The 15,391-nt window shown below is 41.1% G+C and overlaps 1 protein-coding gene across 10 annotated transcripts in view; it reads right to left on the bottom strand.

The window, feature by feature from the left end:
- SH3PXD2A (SH3 and PX domains 2A) overlaps positions 1 to 15,391 on the bottom strand; it is a 294,236-nt gene that overhangs the window by 79,341 nt on the left and 199,504 nt on the right. The gene's annotated exons all lie outside the window — the stretch shown is intronic.

The following is a 15,391-nucleotide window of genomic DNA, read 5'->3' as shown; positions in this document are numbered from 1 at the left end:
TTGAAACTGGTCTGCTAATAATTGTAGCTTCTATGACTGCCAAGACATTACTGAAACTGCTTATTTGCTGTGCAGCTCAGGGGAAAATAAAAATGAACACTCCATGATTTATTAACGTTGTCCTCATCTGACATAAAAATGCACCATCAGTCAGTCTTTTGCTTTGATATTTTCAGCCAATTTGTCAAAACAAGCAAGCCGTTAAGTCATTAATCATTTCCCCTGATTAAACAGAAGAAGGGTTGGGGGAAAGTGCTGTAAGTTGACATATGTTTAAGTTCGCTACAAAAAAAAAATCTTAAGATTTAAACATTTATTGGAATAATAGTAAAAAATCAAAAATCTTTAAAATGTAACAAGTGCTCAGCGTAACAATAGTTTCTCAACTGCTGTAACTCTAGAAATCTAACCACGCAAGGTAATTGCAAGAAGGAATGGGAATCCTGTAATATCCCTCAGATCTTTCCGGGGATTGCTCTCTCAACAAAACTGCTGAGCTGGTGACCTATTTGGCGGATACAGAAACCCAATCATTATAACATTAGAGTGTTCTAATATAGAAAGCAGATTTTTCCTGGGGAGGTTTCAAGGTCCCCAAGCTGGCAATGGCTCCATAAACAAAGGGGAAAAAGCGTAAAGGGATCTAAGTGAGGGGGTTGGGGAGGTCCAGCGTGTAATTTTTTCCCTTTTGAGCTGCCAACCTGAGCTCTGAGCTGCTGTGGGTTTCTGTTTCTTCATGAGGAGTGGGAAGAAACAGCCAAAAGTTCGACAGTTGGAAGGAGTTGGGAGTAAAAACAAAGAGAAAAATTAAAATCAAGTAATGAAGTTCCCATCTCGTCCTTTCCAGCCCTTGGCTGGAAAGCAAACAAAGAGGAATGTGGAAAGATCCACATGCCTCCACTTTTGGTGGTGGTTCCTCTTATATAAAAAGCTGCAGGAGCCTTTTCTTTCAGCAAAGCATCTTTGGAGATCATTGCCTATGGCAGACCATTAAGACAGTCCCAACATCACTGTGTTGAATCAGGAAACTGGGGTTTTTGAGAACATTTTTGTTAGCATGTCGGACATTGAAGAAAGTGGATTGAATTTCATTTTTGCAGCTTACATAATACTATTATGATTTTCCAACCTAAGTAATGAATGTAGGAGTGAAATGTTTTTCTTAGAAGTTTCTTATGGTCTGTAGTGTACCCTACCTGTCCCTAACAGTTTAGACTATTTCATAGTCTAAATAATCTGAAATGTCCATAGCAATTTTGATTTGAAGATCTCCACACTCTTTCCTGTGGGTTAGGTAAAGTCAACAGAAAGCGATTTGAATCCAGGTCTCCCTAAACCTATACAACTATATGATATGCTGTGATGTGTTTGCTTGCATGGAAATTAATTTTTGTGGGGGTTTTGTTTTTGTTGTTTGTTTGTGGGGTTTTTTTTTTGTATTGTTGAAGGCTTTAGCACGGAAACCACACAACACCCCAGGTTTTGTTTTGCTTTAGCTTGGTGACCTAGATAAAGGATATCTGTACTAAGTTTACTTACTTTCTTCTCAATAGGGAGTGAAAATGGCTTGTATTGTTCTCCTCTCCTCCATTTTATTCTCACAACAACCCTGTCAGGTAGGTTAGGTTGAATGTGTACAACTAGACAAAGATCACACAGCAAACTTCCATGGCAGAGTAAGGAGCTGAACCTGGGTTTCCCAAATCCTAGTTTGAAACTCTAAACACTACAGCACACTGGCTTTTGTTACAATTTCAATCAGGATCTAAGAAATACAAGGGCACAGAAGCTGGAACAGTGGAGGAGGGGATGTTGTGTGAGATACCTTCAAACTCTTATTTTAGCTGTCTTTATATTTAAAACTTATTTGTTTAGACCTAAAGTCACACGCTTTGAAGCCACCACTGCATGGAGAAGTTGCTGTTGGATAGTTGCTTCATTCCAGACTTAAAAGTACTGTCCTACATTAACACAGTTTAGTTAAATACCATACCCATAAATCAGAGGGGGGAAGAAGAGAGATGACAGTATCATTTTGGGTAACTAATACAATTGACATCCAGCCATTTCATGTGTCCATTACCCTCTTTGACTTAGATTTAGAACAGTCTTGTGATTAACATGGAATGGCTATTTTATTTGAGCCCTGCTTATGAAATTCCAGAGACATCTAGCTGGCTGGTTATGGAAACAAAGCTGGGCTATTTGTTCTTTTGCCTTGTTCAGCAGGACAATTCTTAGAAAGAAGGAAACTGATTTAGGACTGATTTACAGATACCAGTGGATAAGTTGGCAATGCCCTAAGCTTGGAGAATGGACTGGTCAGATTACAAGAGATTTCCAGTTTTGATTGCTCCTACACAAAAAAACCTCCTGCAAACAGAACAATAGCACAAGGGAAACAGTTCAAAAATGGTGTAGTCCTATTTACCAACTAATGTAACTAAATGTGCACATTGGAGGTCAGTTGACTGAAATGGAGAAATGGTTATTTGAGTTCCAAATAAGCTAGTCTCGAAGTGTTATAATACTTCATACAAATACTGCATGCTCATAAAGATGAAAGGCTTGGTTTACAACAACAAGCCAACTAGACATGGGTGCTTTGCTTTACCATTCTCAAAGTAGTAGTCATTCTGCAAATATCCCTTTAGGAACAAATTTTTGCACTTTTCAGTGAGAGAAAGAGTTGTCTGAAATCCTGCTCAATCAGATTTTGCTGTCAGCTACAGATCCCTTCACACAGATCCCAGGATTGCCTATCAAATCCTAATCCATGAGTTGTCTTATAAGCAGTCTGATCAAGTGTGCTCTTTGAAAAAAAGCCCATCCCCCACCCCAAGAAAAGCCATAGGCACCAGGAAACATTTGGGAGAGGGGTTATGCATTTCTGCACTCCTATCTTCAAGGATCATAGCAAGATAGGTACACTTTTTGCAATGAGGGCATTTTAGTGAAGCATTCCCAATGGTCCAACAATGTGTCTAAAATGCTATCGTGTCTAAAATGCTATCATATTAGAAACTTTGCGAAGAAAAAACAAATTTGAAGAGAGAGAACAGAACACCATTTCCTAGGTTCCTTATCTTCAGAAGGCAGCTTACCTATAACTCCATAAAGATTTCAAGGGAAGAAATTTTGATGGTAGTTTATCATTGTCTACCTCTGTATAGCGACCCTGGTATTTCTTGGTTGACTCCTATCCAAATACTGACCAGGATCAACGCTGTTTAGCTACCAAGATCAAGATATCCTGGACTATCCAGGTTAGGGCACCTCAGATTTAGTGAACTTGAAGGAAGCTAATTTATTCACTTGTGGCCTGCCCTGAAGTGAGTGTACATTTCCCTTCAGGTCAGATTCTTGGTTGTGCACACATTTTCTCTGCTTCCAAACTCACCACACTGCAGATCATACCATTCCCACGATCTACAAATGCAGGTAAAGTGTGACTTTTCCCCTGCCTGTGCAGGGAAAGTGAAGTACACTAGTGTCTCGTTTTGCTCACTTTAAGTTCTCCACTTATCTCTGCTTTCCCCTTCTCCACTTATCTCTGACTTCTTGGCCAGCATTTCCAGAGGATCAACAAGGCCTCTTTTAATTTTTTTTTAACACTTTAGGTATATTGCGGAAGTGACAGAACATTGAACAGCCCCTCCTAAAAGGCAGCATGCAACCTCCTACAATGGAGGTTGCAGACATGACCCAGAAGCCGGGGTAGGCACAATGATGGATAGACTCAGAGGAATCAGGGGTCACCTCCTCACATGTAAACTAAGAAATGCAGGGAGACCCCACTGTGGAGCAAACAGCCTTGGGATAAGTACTTCATGAACAACTGGCTGAAGACTACCTATTTCATGTCTAAAACTAGAGAGGGATTCAATCCTAAATGGAAAAGAGATGTGGAATGCAATAATTTATGGTTAATGCATATTGAGATTATAGATAAATATAAAACATAACTGATCTAAATGAAAAATGCACAGACATTGTCAGGTCCCACATGGACCCATCTTGTATTAGCTGACATTAGGATGTTTACTATTCTGCTTTGCTTTCAGGATTGGATGGTTCAGCAAAGCCCTTTCAACTACCACGTCCAACAATATCTCAAAAGCTGCTCATACTTCTTATGAATTGACAGCATGCACATCCCATGATGAGGAAAGCAGCAAGAATTTCACTCTGCCCAATTACAAAGCAGTGCAAAAATGGAAAACACAGATTACCTGTGCTCCTTGGCTCTCTATAATAGCAAAATCCATCCCAACTGATACATTTAAAAACAAAGTCAGCAACTTACATCCATCAGTTTCCAGAAGCATGGACAAACATGTTGATTACTTCAGCACCATGTACACATCACAACCTTATTGATTTCATTGACAGAAACTTCATAAGCAAGAGCAACTATTTCCATAGACCAGGCCTGCAAGAACTTACCAAATGCACCTTGGGAAAAGCTTAATAACCCTGTACAATCTGCCTCTCCAGGACTACAGAAAAAAATCTCAACCCCCCCCCCCCTTAATATTAAACAATCCATTTAAAGCATCTGCAGGTCACTATTTAAGTCTTATGAACTAAATTCAGTAAGCCTGGCATAAATACTATATTTAGCCAAATCCATTCTTCTTCTGTCTGGTATTAGTTGTATTTGCAGAAAAACACTAGCAAGTTTCCACCCCTTGATCTTCATCAACTGGCCATAAGTATGGAATAACTAAGGCTTCTTGAATTAAACCAAATTAGTGGGACTTCAGAATTCATTTTAGTCATTGTGTGTCCTTTATTTAATGTTCCCTAGCATCATTTTTTCATAAAAATCAAACATAATGTATTAAAGACCGACTATCCCACTTTTTAGTTTGAACTGTGAAATGTCATCTGCTTTTAGTCATGCGAGTCCCTGCCCAATAACTGTCTTTTCAACATTCATCCAAAACAATTCTCACTATTTAAGCCAAAAAATAATTCTCTTCTCTGTGGGTGACACAGGGGCTGGAAGGTGATCCATTCTAGAGCTAAAGGCCTCACAGTCGTATTTTGCTCTCATTTTGCCCAAACTGCATCTGGAGTTTTGTTTTTACGATGTCCCCAAAACCCTCATTGTTCTTCTGTGTTCCACTAAAAATGGAAAACATCACAAGACTCTTGCATGGCAACATTCAATGATGAATGGGCATCTTGCATAATTCTGACGTGACCTCACTATCTGGGAGTACCAGTGGTGCTGCATGAAGCTAGGGTCTAAAATGACAAATGAAGCTTAGGAGCTCTTAATAAGTTGGCTGCTTCTCAAGAAGATTTAATTCTCTTGATTAGCTAGAGGCAAAATTTCCTTGAAGTGTTGTTGTAAACATAAGCAAGCATCTGAACTCTGCACAGCCCTGCAGTAACAAAACCTCTTACTTTTTGTTGTTGAATGTCTTGTAAGGCAATTCTATGTACACACATTATGAGATCTTTCTCTCGATCTCACACTGCTTCTTATTAGTTTAAAGCATATTACTAAAAATTTAAAAAACTAGACCACATCTGAACAGCTGTAAAAATCTATCACAAAGGCATAAAGTTTTGCAAGCAAAAGAGGTAATGTTCCCACTTGATTTATATTTTGGAGCAAAGGAAAAAATAAAAGATTTCTAGCCTCAGTAAAATAGTTGCATTCAAACGTCACATGATACTTGGTGTCCTCACTACCTGCATCACAGTACTATCAGAGTACGATATTTTAAGATACTTCTCTTGGCAAACTGTAGATGGTAGGACATTTAGGCACGCCAACATAAAGACAACCTGTATTGAGGAATAGGTAAATATGAACACTAGTTGGGAAGCTTGCCAAATAGAAGACTACTGACTAATTGGGTAGAAAAATCACCTCATGCTCTACTGATCATACTGTGGTAATCATACCTAAATAAATGTTCCATAGTCAGGCTCATAGCTTCTTGTCTAATGATTGATTGACGAGTGTCCGAGGAAAGATGGAGGTGCTGAAGTAGCTTTCCTGGGTGTTGGGAGTGAATAATTTTAACTTTAAGAAAAAATGCTTTCGACCAAGCCTAAATTGCAAGAGATTATTGTTCCAATTCCACAAGGAATTCTCACTCTGCAATCTGGAATTCCAGAGATGGAGCATAGCAATTTAAGAACAAAATCGAAGGACTCCCTTATTTTGTCAATCCAGATACCAGCCCCTAACATTACTTCTGTTATAGCTTTTTCAACGTAAAAAACTCAGGAGATGTGTGAATTAATTCATCTTCCTGAGTTTTTTTATGTTGAATGCTCTCCTAGGGCCTAGCGCCTGCCCGCCCCCCGGTTTGGATTCTCTGGGAGCGTTTTAAAACCTTACTGAAGTGCCGCTTCCATCAAAACTATTATTATCTGTGTCGGAAAACAGCACTTTAATAAAATTTATTAAAATAATAATTTATTAAAATTTATTAAAATAATTTATTAAAATAATAAAATAGTTTCGATGGAAGCGGCACCAATAAAGTTTTAAAATGTTTCCAGAGAACAGGCTATTTTACAGTGTGGGTGCACACAGCTCCAACCAGGGACGTAACGAGGCAGCCCTGGGCAAACTGTAGCCCTGGGCAAAACCTGAGTTGGATGCCCACCCCCCCCATGGGCGGCCACTCCACCACAACCAATTTTTTTTTGCACCAGGACATTGGTGCCTGCAGGGGGTGCAGTTTTAGTCATATCAGCACCATATCTTTGCTAAGGAGATGGGGGCTACCCTTTGAGGGTCCATAACTTTGGACCCCCTGAACCAAACTGCACCAGACTTGGGGGGTGCCATCATGATAGTCTCCAGATGATACCCTGAAATTATGGTGCCAATACATCCATAAATGCACCCCCTGCAGGAACATCCTAGAAATTTGCCCAAGAATCTTTGTTCTGCATTGAGTTTTCCACATTGCTGTCAATGGGGGTTGCAGGCTGTGGGGGGGGGGCACATTTATGAAGGCACCATCTCAAAACTTTCAGGGTCTCATCAGGAGACTGCCCTAATGATATCCCCCAAGTTTGGTGCAGTTTGGTTCAGGGGGGCCAAAGTTATGGACCCTCAAAACTGTAGCCCCCATCTCCTGTTAGTTCCCATTGGAAACAATGGGGGGATAGGGGCACCCCCTTTGGGAGTCCATAACTTTGGACTCCCTGAACCAAACCTCACCAAACCTGGGGGGTAGCATAAGGACAGTCTCCTGATGATACGCTGAAATTTTGGTGCCGCTAGCTAAAAACCGCGCCCCCTGCAGGCCAAAAATGGAAAAAGATTAAAATACCCCAAAACGAACCCAGCATTTTGATGCCCCCCACAAGGTGATGACCTGGGCAGCTGCCCACCTTGCCCAATGGGAATTACGCCAGTGGCTCCAACTGCTGAAACATGCACCATTGCACTGAGTTCTTTTAGTAGAACACAGTATAAGAAGCTACTAATTTGACTGTTGTTGCCAGGAAAGAACAACTTTCATAGCAGTCACTCAAGGAAACCTTTGTAAACCAATTTGGGCATTCAATTCTATCCTCACCTCATTCAGGTCATTGACACACCACAAATGGCTAATGCTTGGATAGGTGGGCTAATAAATTGTAAGTAGGCTGCAGTCAGTTTTGAAAAGCATAAGTAGAGATACCTTTCCAAGTCCACTGAATTCAATGGGCTCAGAAGGGTGTAACTCTGTTTCACTGCACTGTAAATTAATATTTGGGAATCTAGTCATGCAACAGTTTGATGCCATTTGGAAAGTTTAAAAAAATGAAACCTTATCAAGATGGTCAAAGTTCTAGTATTCTGTCAGCAGACAGAATGGTGCCACTGAATTAACACAGAAACATACTAAGAGATAGTGTGTGTGTGGGGGGGGGGGGGACACACTTTGGCAGAACACAATACAACAGTCCAGCACACATTAATGATCAGTTAGAGATAACTAGGGAACAGGTTAATATTATGAAGTATGCTGAGAGGCAAAAAAGTTTTTTAAAAAGTGGCTATTTGATCCATGCACACAGATAACAGGGCCAAACCCTCCTTCCTCTCCTCCCTGCTTGGCCCCCAATTTACCACAGATAATGAAAACCTAGCCTAATTATTCAATAGAAAAAAGTTAACTTATAGTTTCCCGCCCATACAAAAAGAGACGGCTTTTTCAGAAACGCACAACAGGCTCCTCTAACTTTGCAAGCGGTCTCTCCTTTCTCAGATACCCCTCCCCCCATACACAGGATACCCTAACTTTGCAAATGGGTTCTTCTGGCTCAGTATGGCTTGACTGAGTTTGTCCAGTGTTCCCAGGCAAGAAGTTCTTCAGCGTTCACCACAGAGATCTAGTACTGGTAGGGAGAAGCATACAGTGGTGGGAGAGGGAAGTGTGGTTTCCTCCTGTGCATTTCTCCCTTTTCAAAGCTCACTGTCACCAGGGTAAAGCAGATCGTGGGGGGGAGGAGGTGAGTGTGGTTTCCTACAGCAAGAACTGCTGGAAAGTGTAGTCCTTACCCCCTGGGAAGTGTTGGAATCTGGGCCCTGTCAGTTGACCAAGGACTACATGTCACAGCAGCCCTCTTTTTCTGGTTTTTTATTGGGAACATGCTGTTCAATTATATAGTATGAAAGAGGAGAGCTTTCACATTATTGTGTTATGATGATTTGCCCACTGCAATTTTTGAAAGAAGGTTAAAAAAATCCCGACAGAAGAATGATCATGCCCCTGTTATGATGGAATAATAGAGATCATAGAACATGTCTTTGACAGCAAGATGTATAATCTGAGATGTTCTTATAACTTCCCTAATGTTAGCTCATTTGGGGAGACATGGAGTCTTACTTCTTTCCATCATGTTCTCAGATAAGAACCAGGAGGCAACATATAAAGTACCAAACTTGGGGGATTGGCATCTAAGGTTAGGAGAGATGCAATTAACCCCGTTTAAGGAATCTTTTAAATGTTGTCATTAATGATTTAATGATGTTGTGATTTTATGTTTCTGTAATTTTATTATATTGTATTCAGGCTAATCATTATATGGAATTTTATGTATTGTATGTATTTGCTGCACCTATTATACATTTTGGTCACAGACTGTAAATAAATTATTTGATTTATGTAACACCAGCACTAGCTTCAATTTTATGAGAATTTTTAAGTAGCCCCACTCTGCTGGGAGCCAGATAGCACTGCTTCTTTGGTATGTGCCTTGGGGAACAGACAGCTGTCCAGTGTGAGAGGCTTGGACGTGTGACTTTTTTGTGGAAGAGTTGTGTATGAGTGAGGGGAAGCAATCTAGCCAAGCCCAGGTTGTGCTAACATCACACTATTCTCAGTGGGGTATTTAATATCTTATGTCCTCTTCTCCAGTATTCTCTGCCAAATCGAATGGCAGCAAGGGAGGTATTTTTTTTTTTAAGTCTTGATCATCTGAGATGTATCAGCTTTCAGGCCACTACCTACAGTCTAAGCCATAGCTGGAACAGAGCGCTTCTCTTGATTTCCTTATTGATTGTACAGAATTAACCCCAGCTAGGCTATTCCTAACAGGGACGTTAAAAATTCTTTACTGTTCAATCACCCCCTTTCAACTAATCCTCTGGCACAAGCCAAGGCAGCTTGCCACACTGATCAAACTGTAACCTTGCCAGTCTGATCTCAGCAGGGAAGAGATGTGTGATGTAAATTCAGTTACCTAGCGACTGGCACCAACCATTTCATCCCCAGATGTGATTACAGCATTGCTTTATCCTATTGGCACTTTAGGCTGCCAGGCAATAAGCAGCCAAAATAGAAAAACATCTCCTCCAAAATGCACTGGGGTGGTCTGAATCTTTTACTTCTGAAATTAGCCTGAATTTGTGAAAGCTAACCATTTACAGTATGAATTCTGAACAGGCTGGATTCTGAACAGGCTAACCATGTACAGTACAGCTCTTTAAAAAAACTTAATATGGCACATTTGGCATCAAATCTCAAAGAGAAGAATCTGTGAACTGGTGCTCACCAACAGAAAGACACCATGATGTGACCACTTTCCTAGCTTGCTTAACTTAGAATTCATAGCAATTTACAAGCAAAGCAAATGCAAGCAGAGTAATTGTAGGTACAGGCACAGAAATTTACAAGAATAACCAGATAGTCAACTTTGAAATGCTGTCTTAGACAATTGACCATTAGTTGTAGGAAGGCTGCAAGAGACTAGCTAAGATCAGAATACCAAAAACTGCAGGTAGAAGACTGACAAATCTCCCCTTTGAATACAAGGGAATTGTTTATCGATTTCCTGCAAGGGAAAGCAAAGAAAGTCAAGGAATTATTAGTAATACCAAAAAGGGTGGCCGCAGCTCGACCGCGGCCCGCCATTGCAGGCCGGGGGGGGGGGGCATGTCAAAAGCCATGTCATTGCCCTGGCAAGGGCAGGGACACAGCTTTGGGACCTGGCCCGGACATGCACGGAAGCCAGGTCCTCTTCAGGGGCCATATCACAAACAGGCACCTGGTAGGCTCAGTCTCGCCCTGGACACTGAAGATCGACCCACGCACTCGTCCCTGTACTGCTTTGCTGTTTTGTTATGTTTTGTTTGTTGCTTGCTTCTGTCATAGCCAGTTGGCGGGTTGCATATGGGGGGTGATCTGTTGGGAAAGGGGAACTGCAGGAACTCCCCTGTTATAACACCTCCTAAGAGGTGCAAGCTGACAGTTGGGACGCCCGGCAGGGGCTACCAAGGCTTGCGCCCTAGCGGAAGAATGGAGCAGGCACCAGACAGGGGTCCACCACCCAACTGGCATGCCCCACTCCAATCTTGCCATTTGCGGTCAATTTCTCTAGAAGGTGGGCTTGAGGAATTTGGTAGGCTCTGGGGGACAGCACTCGTGCTGCCCAGACGCTTGGATCACCCTTCCCATGCTGTGCCGTTTGCTTCCTTTCTGGCTATGGCCAAATAATTTTCTACCCAAAAACAGTTGTGTGTTTCATGGGAATGGGGTGGTTTTACTGTTAGCTTGAGTCAGCGGGCCTGCTTCTCAGCCCACAAAGTGGAGGCCTCCTTTTTGTAGCTTCAGCATGGTAAACTGGATCCACAGAATGTTTGTGGAACCCAACTGAATTAAAGGGGAGGGAAGAGGGGAAAGGGAGAGGAGATTATGATTCCTAAATCATATTTCCAGAAATGAAGCAAAACTATTAAGAATTTAGCTCCTTCTGACACAACAGCCTCAAGAGCAACAAACCAAGAATCGGTTCTGAAGTCATTACTTTTAAGCCACAACATATACACAAGGAACAGAAAGGCAAAAGGAGGAAGCACCTCATACACCAAAGACTGCAAGAGATCCAACTAGCTCTTTCGCAAAGTCTTTCTATACATTTTTGCTAGCTGCCAAAGAGATTGCTGGCCATTCAAAAGCTAGCTTGAAATGGGATGATGAAAAGCTAGAAAGCTTAAGAAGACCCAAGGTAAGACATCAACTGGCTCCTTAACAACAATTTTCATGAATGCGCATCTGGCTAAGCTAGAGGTACTGTATTATATGAACAGATTCTTTAAGACTCCTTATCAAGTTGCAACAGGCTGTGAAACTAGGGGCAAGTTGATCCAAGATTCTACTTAAGTCTAACATGCTGGCTGTTTTTAACAGAAGTCTTGTGTTATCCATATGAAACGTCATAGAAAGACCTATGTAGCAACAAAACAAAGAACATAGTTTGGAGAATATAAATCTATCACTCAAATATGTTAAGTCTTTAGACTAGCTAAAGTCAAATGCTCTCAAAAAGAAATATTCTGTAGCCAGAAAGATAATCTTGAGAGGGGAGGGTCAGAAATCCACCACTTCCAGCCAAAGGCAGGGTGCCATTTTCCCTCAAAAACGCAGATCTCTCCTGGGGTCACATAAAGTTAAGCTTATTGTAATACAGCATTATAAATAACATAGGATAGGATTACACAATAACAACAGAGTTATTCTGCCAAGATAATACTGCTATCTCATTCTCTCACCATTGCAAGCACAGATCCAATTGAGAAGGGGGGCAGAGAAAAAAGAAGAGTTGGTTTTGAGATTGTGCTTTTCTCTACCTTTTAAGGAGACTCAAAGCAGCTTCCCTTCCCATAATACACAATTTGTGAGGTAGGTGAGGTTGAGAAAGTTCTGAGAGAACTGTGATTGGCCCAAGGTCACCCAGCAGGCTTTTTGTAGAGGGGTGGGGAATCAAATCTGGTCCTCCAGATAAGAGTCCACTGCTCTTAACCACTACATCATGCTGGCTCTCCTTAATGTTTTCCTCCTTTCCTTGCCTCACTGGGATAATAGGCAAAAACCCAAGAGAAGATTATATTTAACAGTATCAAGGGTTCCATTACAGACAGCTTAGCCACAATTTATAACCGGACCATTCAAACTACATCCAAGTAAAACTTTGGCAAATAGCTCAAATTCAGTGCTTTCTCTCCTCTCTCTTCAAAATGCTCAGTCATTTGTGCAACAGTGAAAGTAACCTGCAGAAAAGCCACTGCACAAGGCATAAGAGATGCACACAAATAGTTGGTTCGTTTTATTGCTTCATGTTTGTTTTCTTTATTGCAGCCATCATACTCCTTTTGTTAGCAAGCATTGGTTTCAGTAGTAAACAACTGTGGCTATATCTCTCGGTTTCCATCCACTCGGAATGGAATTCTCAGACAATGTAATCCCCCCACCCGAGAAAGACTCTGCTACCTTTCAGACAGATAAAGAAAAAAAATGTTCTGATTGTTAAAATAGGCAATAAATACTGCCACTTGCACAGAGAGGAAACTGGCATACAACAAAGCTTTTCCTCTGTCCCTAACTAAGGGATCCTGGGAAGGGGCTTTTAAATAAAAAGTTTCTAAGTAAAAGCACCCAAATCCCTTCCCCTGCCATATTTCACTTGGATTATGCTTGGATTCAGACTCTAATGTCAGATGGCTGGGAGAAAAACACTTCAAGAACTAGAGTAAGGTATAGGAGAAGGCACCTTCCCCTACACACTCCAGTATTGTTTGAGAACAGATTCATCTACCCTCATTCAGGATGCAACCGCACAAAAAGACAAAGCCAGATAAACCATCTACTGCCATTTGAGGTATGCATATTAGTGATGTATTTTGAGTGGAAAGTCATTATAAAAGTCAGCATGGTTTAGTTAGAGTGTCACACTACAACCTGAATCACCTAAATTCAAATCCCCACTTTGCCATGGCTGCTTGGAAGGTGACTTTGGGCCAGTCACATATCTACCTCAACCTAACCTAATACCAGCCTAATCTACCTCACAGGTAGATTGTAGAGGTGGGGAGAATGATGTTCCCACTGGGAAGGGAACAGCATAAAAATTTAAATGAACAGATGGTATATAGTTTCAGAGGGTGGCCATATTGGTCTACAGTGGAACGGCTAGAACAGAGTCCAGTAGCACTGAAGAGACCAACAAGATTTTCAGGTTATAAGCTTTCACTCTTGAGATTGAAAGCTCCCTTCGTCAGACTCTAAAACGTATGCTACTGCCTTAGTAAAATCCACATAGATATAGCTCATTTGCAAACTGGGGAGGGACAAGGGGATGAACATCCAAATATCACCTGGGGAGCAATGCCTGGGACACTTGGCATATCTGCTCCTTTGCAGCAGAAGCAGAATTCAAAGGTTATACTCTGTGAAAGAATTAGTCATGGTCAACCATTTACACGGTCAGCCATGTAGGAGGCGCCAGGTTGAGGTCCTCTAGAAATGCCCAGTTGGCTGCCAGATGTTTAATTATTTAAAAAGCAGTTCTCTCAGCTTCTACTGTCATCTCTGTTCTTTCCCTTCAGCACCACACAGAGTTGGGAAATCCCTGGAGAGTTTGAGGATGGAGCCTGAGGAGGGCATGGTTTAGGGAGGGAAGGGACTTCCATGGGATATAATGCTGTAGAGTTCACCTTCCAAAGCAGCCATTTTCTCCAGGTGAACTGGTTTCTGTCACCTAGAGATCAATTGTAATAGCAGGAGATTTCCAGCCACCACTTGGAGATTGGCAACCCTTTCACCAGATAATTTTCACCTCATTAAACTGCTCCATTAAGTATTAGCTTCATATTTCTAGTCCTTTTTATTTTTAAGGAAACCAACACACACTTTTTCCTTTGTCCATTCTTTTACATGCTCATGTGTATCCAGCTCACTGATTCCTGATACTTTTACCTTCCATTCTGGTGCCCCCTCTGTCTGGTTCAGACTCTCTTTCTATTCATCAGCCTACTGTCCCTTTAAGGACAAGTCTTCAAATACCTTAGGCCTCACTGCCTCATAAGACTGCCAATTTTCAGGTGGGACTTGGAGATCGCCTGGAATTACAACTGATCTTCAGACTTCAGGGATCAGTTCTCCTGCAACGTTTGGCAGCTTTGGAAGGTGAACTCTATGATATCACATTCCTGCTGAGTCCTCTAATCTTTCCAAACTCCATCCTCTGAGGCTCCACCCCCAAATCTCCAGGAACTTCCCAACTGCAGAGCTGGCAATCCTAATACCACTTCATTGTGGACTTGTAAAGAGGCCAAGTTTGTATTCTTACAGAACCACTACTGTATTTTTTTAAATCAAGCCATTGGAGTATGTTATTAATTTTGAAATATTCCAGTATATTTAATATAGTCTTATTTGGTCACATATCCTGAAAGTTCAATTTCAGTTCTAAGTAATAAGACATATGTGGAAGTTCTCAGTTGCACTGAAACTGCCAGATGCAAAAAAAGGACAGTCTTAGAAGCAATAATTAGTGCCTTCATATAGGAATGCATGCTAGTTGGAAGAAGGAACAGAAATAAAAACATAACACAGACTTAGCAAATGTGACCTCTTTTGAGAAACATTCATATATATGTATACATAACAGGGAATTAAAGTCTTCTGGGTTGTTGTTTTTTTTGTAATTTGGATATGCCATTAGCATATTGGAAATGCTAATGTTTACCTATTCATTTCCAGCTATAAACAAATCTGAATATTTCCCAAGAAGGCAATTCAATGTTTTTCTCCCTTGGAGATGATCCCAATCCATGTCATTTTAAAACATATATCTCCCAGTCAGTTTAACTGATCACAAATTGGAAGTACTGTATATACTGGCGTATAAGACTACTTTTGAACCCTGGGAAATCATCTGTAAAGTGTGGGGTCGTCTTATACGCCGGGTACTCTTATATGGCGAGTATATCCCAAACTCTATATTTTAACTGGAAAAGTGGGGGGGTCGTCTTATACACCCAGTCGTCTTATGCGCCGGTATATACGGTATGGATTTTAAAACTACAACTGTCTCTTTTCAACAAGATATCTGCTCTGATGGTGCTGTTTCCAGCATTTTAGAT

This window comes from Sphaerodactylus townsendi, linkage group LG08 (genome assembly GCF_021028975.2).
Source record: "Sphaerodactylus townsendi isolate TG3544 linkage group LG08, MPM_Stown_v2.3, whole genome shotgun sequence".
Classification (NCBI taxonomy): domain Eukaryota; kingdom Metazoa; phylum Chordata; class Lepidosauria; order Squamata; family Sphaerodactylidae; genus Sphaerodactylus; species Sphaerodactylus townsendi.
Note: the sequence above shows the minus strand (reverse complement) of the source record. Positions and strands in the feature narration are given on the sequence as shown.